The 7,808-nt window shown below is 39.3% G+C and overlaps 1 long non-coding RNA gene across 1 annotated transcript; it reads right to left on the bottom strand.

Moving 5' to 3' along the window:
- Nucleotides 1-600: 600 nt before the first annotated feature.
- On the bottom strand, nt 601-5,346 carry LOC308101965. Its single transcript, XR_013934591.1, has 3 exons — nt 5,232-5,346; nt 4,931-5,034; nt 601-793 (listed from the first exon to the last, which is right to left on the bottom strand). It is a non-coding gene; the product is annotated as an uncharacterized lncRNA (long non-coding RNA).
- Between the last annotated feature and the right edge of the window lie 2,462 nt (nt 5,347-7,808).

Below are 7,808 nucleotides of genomic sequence, written 5' to 3'. Positions count from 1 at the left end.
AAACGCAGTCCCCACACAACATCATTTACGATTCTGTGCCTATCGGTACATAACTCGGACGGCGCTTAAGTCGACTAGCAGACCATCGGCAGGTCGTCGCGGGCACTCGCGCCTGGAGGCGCTCGGGCGCGACTCCTCTGCCTCAAGGTCTGCTAAGTCGGAGCGCCTACCGTCATGGTCCAAAACTATACTTTATCAGCGAAAAAAAAGTAGTCCGCGGTTGTTTGAAAAAGTAATGTCCCAAGCTGGAGTCAAACCCCGGCTCCCAGTGGTAGTGGGTGGGGAGTCCAATGATTATCGAAGTGCGCCACTGAGGCTTGTACTAGTGGTGCAAAGTAACAAAGTAGATTTACTCAAGTACAATTTTGAGGTATTCGTACTTTACTTGAGTATTTCTCTCATATTATCCATTTTATTTTCAGCGTTCGCCTAGCGTAGCTTCCTGGTTAGTATGTTGTTGTTGTGGTCGTCGTCCTCGCATCAAAGCCCCGCCTCGCAGCACCGCCCCGTGCCTATAAAACAAGCGCTCCCCTGTCAATTTCCCTGGAATGCCATTTTCCCTGTGACATATACACACCAGCTAACTGATACATGGTGAACATGATGGTTTCAGCACAGAGCTCTTTCACAGATCCAGTTGAAATGATGAAAACAGCGTGCATCGTTCCATCCTCTGTTAGAAGAGGAAAAATGAGACCCATCATAATACTCAACACAGTCTGTTACTGCATTGAGGTAAAGGCCTCTTGCAGGGTCATTGATTTCACCATCAGGCTCACCAGACATCCAGTACCTGTAGAAGTAGGAACATATAATTATTACAATACTTTTACAAGAATGTTTTTTCACTCTAAATCGTTTTTTCAAATGTATTCATTGCTAAATTAGCCGATCTACAAGCTCACAACGTGTTGCATCGCAATCTGTTGTAAGCATACATCGGCTATTTTTGCCACTTTTGAAAATGTGTGGGATAGATGAATGAATGAATAGTTAAAATGTTCATTTTAGGATTGAGAAATGAGTGCACACAAAGTACTGATATAGTAAATAAAATAAAATACAAATTATAATTAGCCTATTTGTATATATTTCATATATTTCTCTAATAATGAGTGGTTGCCACAAAATCCCAAGGTTCACCTGGATCTCATGACCAGTGTTAGCCATATTACTCAGGAATAGTAATACATTACTAGTTACTTTACTATTATTCCCTTGTAATTATATAAGTTATTAGCTGGTATCAACTTTAGCTGGTATCAATCAGCATGCAGCGTGCTGCAGGACAATTTAATAACTTCAAAACTTAATAATCTGAACAGTGACATCATGTTCTGAAAAGCAGCAGATCAATGTAACAGTTGTTTAGCTACCAGTTGTCTGCTAACTGCATGTAGCTAGTAGATTATTATATAACTGGGAAACCTACGGGTAAAATGTATACCAAACTAGTGGCAAAGCTTCAACATCAGGCTTTATTCCATACAACAATATAAATGATAGGCTACTTCTACAGTAGGCTAGCATGAATACTGAAAGGTATTATCATGTAGCCTAGCATTGTGATTTGATATGGTAGGTATAGGGGTGAAATTAACATCCAATATGCATCTGGTAGTGGAGGATAAGCTCTGGTTTGGCTGCCACACGGCTGCAGGAATTAGCTGTTTCTTGATTGTTTCAAGCCAGTAGATGGCACTGTTGCGACTGCTGATGCACTAGAGCAGTGGTTCTCAACCAGTGGTCCGGGGACCACCAGTGTGGTCGTTGAGGTGGTTCCAGGTGGTCCCCAGCTAAATGATGGAGAGTTGGTAACCAAATAGACCCTTATTAGATCTGTAACTCTTGAACGTGTAAAATGAAACCAAATGGACCCCTACGGATCCATTTGGTTTCATTTTAAACTCTCAAGAGTTAAATATTGTTAAACATCTGCATTACTTAATTTACAAGAAGTCTACACAAATAGAAAATTTAGAAGAATTGTTATTTTTGATCAACGTTTGCCTGTTGTCTCTACTATGGAACCAACATCAATACATTATGGATGGAATTGTGGACAAAATCGTATCCAACTATAACAAAATGTAAGTCTTGGGTCTGAGAGTCTAAATCTCATCAAATGGTGGTCTGTGGCTCAAATGCCAAATAAATAATGGACCTTGATATGAAAAGGGTTGAAAACCACTGCACTAGAGGGGTAGGCGTGCTGCAGGACGATATGGGAGTTATTTCATTCATTTTGTATTGAATAACTTCAAAACGTACAGTAGGCCTAATTATCTGAGCAGTGAAATATATATTTATTTATTTTTAAGCAGCAGATCAATGTAACAGTTGTTGGGCTACCAGTTGTTTGCTAACTGCATATAACTAGTAGATGATTATATAACTGGTTAGATAAACCTACTGACTATGGTATCATTTATACCAAACTAGTAGCAAAGCTTCAAAATCAGGCTGTATTCCATATGAACAACAATATAAATGGTATTCTACTTCTACAGTATCATAAATACTGAAAGGTATTATCATGTAGTGCATTGTGATTTGATATGGTAGGTTTAGGGGTGAAAATAACATCCAATATGCATCTGGTAGTGGAGGATAAGCTCCGTTTTTATATATATGACTTTTCTCTAGTTCAGTTCAATAGTCATTAGGTTCACCTTTATAATAAAGGTCTACTGTACCTTACCTTATTACCCTAACAATTACAGTATGTACAGCCTATTCATTTTAAGATAGCTACACATTTACATGTCGTAGGGATGTTAGCATGAAGCCAGTTATTAGCCTATTATTATTATTATTATTATTATTATTATTATTATTATTACCCTTATTATTATTATTACCCTTATTATTATTATTATTATTATTATTATTATTATTATTATTATTATTATTATTATTATTTCATAATAATAAAATGTTTTTGTTATTTTTTTAACTGCCTATTTAAAAAAATTCTAAACCATTCATGTTTACCAAAAGAGACAATTCAAAACGTTCAAAATAAAACCTACAGTAGCCTACTCTTTTCCTAAAGGGAGAGGGTTTTGTCGGGAGACCGTGCACATTGATGCGAGTGCACGTCTGAGTGTGTGTGTGTGCACTTTTTGTGCTGCTTGGAGTGCGATGTTGGATGAGACAACTAACTAGATAGGCTACTATATAACAGTGCAGTGACATGCTGCCTAAAGTTTATACTATATCACACATACGTCTGTCAATGAATCAAATCACCCGATGCAACACGTGCTTGATCGGCAAACGACACTATCATTAGGATTCACTTACTATATTAATAGAATAAGTATTATATGACGGGTGACGACAATGACAAGACGTGGAGGATAAAACGTTGACTGTTTAAAATCAGCTTCCAACTAACAAGTTATGGATTATAATAGCCTACTTTCAATATAGGCTACCATTTTATGCAGAAATCCTCCCAGTGTCCGATGACAGAGCAAGGAGGAGAGAGTCGGGTAGGAAAGAACACCTCCCCATAGCATTTAAAAAGCGTCTTCATTTCAAGCAGATGATAAGATCAAACTCATAACTAAAACATTGGGGTCTTTATGGCCAAACATTTGCAGCCCCTTGCAGTCATGGGGGACACAGGATTTCAGCATAATGATTAAAGTCAGCCTGTCGCCTCGCCGAGTTTCAGCAACACAGTAAACAACAATTAATTTTAACCATGAACGTGACATTGTCAAGTAAACACATGCTTACTTTAAATAACAGCCTCTTGTTTTTTAAACATTATGGCTTTGAAGTATTAGAATCTAAATGAAGGCTGTAGTTATAGGCTAATTGCAAAAGATAAATGATTTATTGATAGTCTAAATACCCAACACGTGTACTCACAAAATATTGAACCATCCCTCCCTGCAAGCAGTCGTTTAAATGAATACATTAACAGTCGTGTTAATAATTGTTTTAATCATTTTCATACGTGGCGACGCCTGGAAATAGAACAGTGCTGTATCGGAGCACCGGGCAAGGCGTGAACGCACGCCGGTGTGGGGTAGGTTCATTGAAAATAATGGGGGTGGCTGTTTTGACACGCGCCGTTCGGCGCCTGTGTGTGTTGGCTTACATTATTATATTACTTATTACTTTTACTATTTTTCTTTATTATTATTTAAAACACATTTTAAAATAGTCAAAATAACTAATCTGCAAGCCTTGGGCTTGTAAATCTGCTATTTTCACTACTTTTGTGCGACAGTCTTGTAAAATGAAGTAGGGCATTAACTTACAAAGAAATATAAAAAGTCAAAATATGTATTCCTGTATGTGTGTACTATGCATGCCTGGCACTGGCTTCTGTTCTTAAAAAGAACAGATCTACAAGCTAATAATATGTATCATCGCAAAGTGTTGATAGCTTGTAGATATGTTCTATTTGTGCATGTGACAACCTCCTAGTTCCTTGAAAGGGCTGCTCCATGGCTCTGGGTCTGGGCTGTTCTATGCAGCTGGACACAGACAGCTCAGACAAAATACAACCCATACAGTGAAGACATGCACAGGCATGGCCTCACAGGCACGGCCTGTTTCGGAGGCACCAAAACGGGTCGTAGCCCCGGGCACCACAAAGGGTTAATCCGGCTCTGGTAACGCAAGGTTACTTGGATCAGTAATGTAATAATATTAAAATGACAATACTGGTTACGGGGGAAAGTTATTATATTACAGTAATATATTGATAAGTAACAAGTTACTGCCCAACACTGCTCATGACACATCAGTATACCTCGACACACCCTTTGAGAACCACTGTTCTAGATATTAGATGCTAATTAACTGGATAGTGAAGTAGACACAGATGTCTTAGTGACAGTGTAGTAATTTTGTAAACATTTAATACCCTTTAGAATAATGAAGGTAAAATGAAGATGATCAGTCTTACGTTGGTGTGGTCAGTGGTGCTCCATCTACCCACTTGAAAGATCCTTCTCTGTCTCTGTCGGTCAAACCCAGCCACACTCTCTTGTTGAAACTGGCAACAAAGTCCTGGACAGAAAAGCTGCTGGTTACTGATGTACAAACTGTACAATAGATGTGTGTCTCTACAAAGTGCACTAATGTGTGTGTGCGCACACACACACACACACACACACACACACACACACACACACACACACACACACACACACACACACACACACACACACACACACACACACACACACACACACACACACACACACCTGTTTTGCTTTGCTCTTTATGACAATCAGGTCTGATTGTCTGTCTCTACACCACTGTCTGCTGTCCTCCCAGTTTTTCTTTCCAGTAGAGATGTAATAACAACCTCTGTCAAATGTCTGCCATCCAGGTGATTCTAATAACAACAAATGAAGTTAGCCACTTCCCCCCACAAATTAATGCTTATGTTATGAACAACATGATATAACAATGAAGAGATAGTGCTGTCTCACTCACCACAGAGCCTCATCTTCATGTCATCTCTCTCTTTAGTCAGTTGGCTATGTCTGCTCTGTAGCTGGTCAAAACTAGTCTGTAGCTGATCTTTCTGTTTAGTCAGTTGGCTATGTCTGGTCTGTAGCTGGTCAAAACTGGTCTGTAACTGATCTTTCTGTTTAGTCAGTTGGCTATGTCTGGTCTGTAGCTGGTCAAAACTAGTCTGTATCTGGTTATGTCTGGTCTGTAGCTGGTCAAAACCATTCTGTAACTGATCTTTCTGTTTAGTCAGTTGGCTATGTCTGCTCTGTAACTGGTCAAAACTAGTCTTTAGTTGGTTATGTCTGGTCTGTAGGTGGTCAAAACTAGTCTGTAGATGGTCTTTCTGTTTATTCAGGTTACTATGGCTTGTCTGTAGCTGGTCAAAACTAGTCTGTAGCTGGTCTTTCTGTTTAGTCAGGTTACTATGGCTGGTCTGTAGCTGGTCAAAACTAGTCTGTATCTGGTTATGTCTGGTCTGCAGCTGGTCAAAACTAGTCTGTAACTGATCTTTCTGCTTAATCAGTTGGCTATGTCTGGTCTGTATCTGGTCAAAACTAGACTGTAGCTGGTCTTTCTGTTTAGTCAGGTTATTATGTCTGGTCTGTAGCTGGTCAAAACTAGTTTGTATCTGGTTATGTCTGGTCTGCAGCTGGTCAAAACTAGTCTGTAACTGATCTTTCTGCTTAATCAGTTGGCTATGTCTGGTCTGTATCTGGTCAAAACTAGACTGTAGCTGGTCTTTCTGTTTAGTCAGGTTATTATGTCTGGTCTGTAGCTGGTCAAAACTAGTCTGTAGCTGATCTTTCTGTATAGTCAGTTGGCTACGTCTGCTCTGTAACTGATCAAAACTAATCTGTAGCTGGTTATGTCTGGTCTGTAGCTGGTCAAACTTAGTCTGTAGTTGATCTTTCTGCTTAGTCAGGTTACTATGGCTGGTCTGTAGCTGGTCAAAACTAGTCTGTAACTGAACTTTCTGATCAGTCAGTTGGTTATGTCTGGTCTGTAGGTGGTCAAAACTAGTCTGTAGCCGGTCTTTCTGTTTAGTCAGGTTACTCTGGCTGGTCTGTAGCTGGTCAAAACCATTCTGTAACTGATCTTTCTGTTTAGTCAGTTGGCTATGTCTGCTCTGTAACTGGTCAAAACTAGTCTGTAGTTGGTTATATCTGGTCTCTAGGTGGTCAAAACTAGTCTGTAGCTGGTCTTTCTGTTTAGTCAGGTTACTATGGCTGGTCTGTAGCTGGTCAAAACTGGTCTGTAATTGGGCTCTCTCTTCAGTCAGGTTATTGTTCCTGGCCTGTAGTTGGTTGTAACTGGCCACTAGTTGCTCTCTCTCCACCATGTTAGACTGATCTGTATGGAAACAATATTTACAAAATGTGAGATCCACTATTTAAAGGTACGGTAAGTGATTTACTTTGGTTAAAATAAGTGTTAAATAGCTCTATATTCTGATATATTCATTGCTATAGAGTGTTTGTTCAGTAAAAGGAGTCTCCCATGTCTCTGCAGCTCTTTATTAAACAGAAAATGCATTTTCAGTGCTCTCTCCTGATTGGCTTAAAGGAGCATTTCTCCCCTGGAAGAAACTGCAATCACTCAATGGTAATAGTATTTGTAGTAGATAACAGTAGCACAATTTAAAATGTGCACCCTATGGCCAGAAAAATAATGAAATCTGTGTGTTTGACTAGGGTTTGACTGGACTGCTTTATTACTACAATGACCATAATGCTTTGGTGCACTGCACCTCCTTGTGGCAGGGGAGGTTGCATGTGGGTGTGATCTCCAACAATAACATCCAAACAGCATGCCAGTGTTGCCATGTCTGCTTATTATAAGTGGCTTCTTTCTAAAATGTAGTTGATATTTGGGCTTGTTTCCAAATGTTTTGATTGTTGTTTAAACCAGTGGTTCTCAAACATGTTCATGTATTTTTCCACAGACCCCCATCTGAAATTATAATTTGTGCCAGGGAGCCCCTAACAAATATGTGTCAAAAATCTTCCACATTTTGCACTTTTTCCCCCTCAAGATTTTTTTGTAAATAGCAGATCTACAAGCTCACAATGGGTCGCGAAGCGTTGTGAGCTTGTAGATCGGCAATTTTCAAATATATAATATCCCATGTCTAGGTAAAGTGCTCTTGGCCTAGTTATCTTCTTTTGGGCTTGTTTTCATAGACCTGGCTGCTTATTTCTCTCACAATATCTGGCAACACTGGCTGTACCTCGCACACGTTCATCTAGTTACATATATGTCCAAGGATTCGTTAGTGATGTCATATCACTGACAAATTCTTGGTGTCTTTATGCAGTTCTACT

Source organism: Gymnoscopelus braueri, assembly GCF_963280865.1.
Source record: "Gymnoscopelus braueri genome assembly, chromosome: 15".
Classification (NCBI taxonomy): Eukaryota; Metazoa; Chordata; class Actinopteri; order Myctophiformes; family Myctophidae; genus Gymnoscopelus; species Gymnoscopelus braueri.
Note: the sequence above shows the minus strand (reverse complement) of the source record. Positions and strands in the feature narration are given on the sequence as shown.